The following is a 1,157-nucleotide window of genomic DNA, read 5'->3' as shown; positions in this document are numbered from 1 at the left end:
ATATGTAAAACTACACAGTACAAAATTAAACAATCCACAGCCAATTAACAGTGGAGATAAATTAACTCCATTTGTAAATTTAAAACAAGATCGACAGCCATTTAGAAAAAAAAATACAAATGAGACTTTTGCAAGACAGCCTATATGATAGGCTAATAACAAAGCTTCATGAAAATGACATTTCAGCCATCTTAGTTTTGGCTTTAGGTTATAAACTCCAAAATGGACAAACCCCCAATAATTCACAGTAGGGGGCCCTAAGCCAGAAAGAAAGGTGTCAGGGCAGACCTGGGACCTGGAATGAACACACACCCTCCCTCAGGGTCATGAATGAATCCTCTAAGACCCCTCTTCCCTCAGACACTCCATCCAGTCATCAGAAGGTCCACACAGCACTAAGACCCAACTACCTCACTGTCCTCACCTCCATGGACAGAGCCCAGGTGAGAGCCACCCCTGCCCGTCCTCCCTCATCTCCCATAGCCTCAGCACCATCGTCTGCCTCGAGTCCACCAGGACTGAGCTCCTCATGCCTTTTCCCTGTTTGTGTCAGTCACACTGGGTCTCCCACATTCTCTGCACTTGCATCCCCACAAGGCTCCACACACTCCTATTCTGTCCCCACAGCATGTCCCCTACCTAACTCCAGAAATCTTCCCACTACACCACTTGGAATCCACAGTCCACTATCAGCAAAACCTTCTCATCTTCTCTCAAGATATTCCCTCACCTTGAAGCTCTAACAGGAAGTGGGTCTTCCTGAGATGTGACCCCTTCTGAAGTTCCCTCACATGGGGGAGTTTCCCAGGAACTTGTACTCCCGGGTTCAGAGGTGAGGTGGGATCCTTGCTCCTCACTGTGGTTCTCAGACCTTTCTGCCTCCCTCCTCCCTAAACCCCCTAAGCTGTCATCAGACTAGGGCCCCATTCCGCTCTTGTAGCCATTCTCTGTGGGACCCAGACCGTTCCTGTCAATCCTGAATCTTGTAGCTCCTGGATCACCATCATCCTCTCCAGCAGTGCTGTCTCCTTGATTCTTTGTGACTTTGACATATGCAGAGGTCGTGGGCTGAGTACTAGCCCCAAAGAGGTCCAGTCTTAGTCCTTGGAACCTGTGAACAGGTTGCATTACATGGCAAAAGGGATATTACTCATGTA

The sequence above is a fragment of the Colobus angolensis genome, unplaced genomic scaffold (assembly GCF_000951035.1).
Source record: "Colobus angolensis palliatus isolate OR3802 unplaced genomic scaffold, Cang.pa_1.0 Scaffold237, whole genome shotgun sequence".
NCBI lineage: Eukaryota > Metazoa > Chordata > Mammalia > Primates > Cercopithecidae > Colobus > Colobus angolensis.
This window is presented reverse-complemented; position numbering follows the sequence as displayed.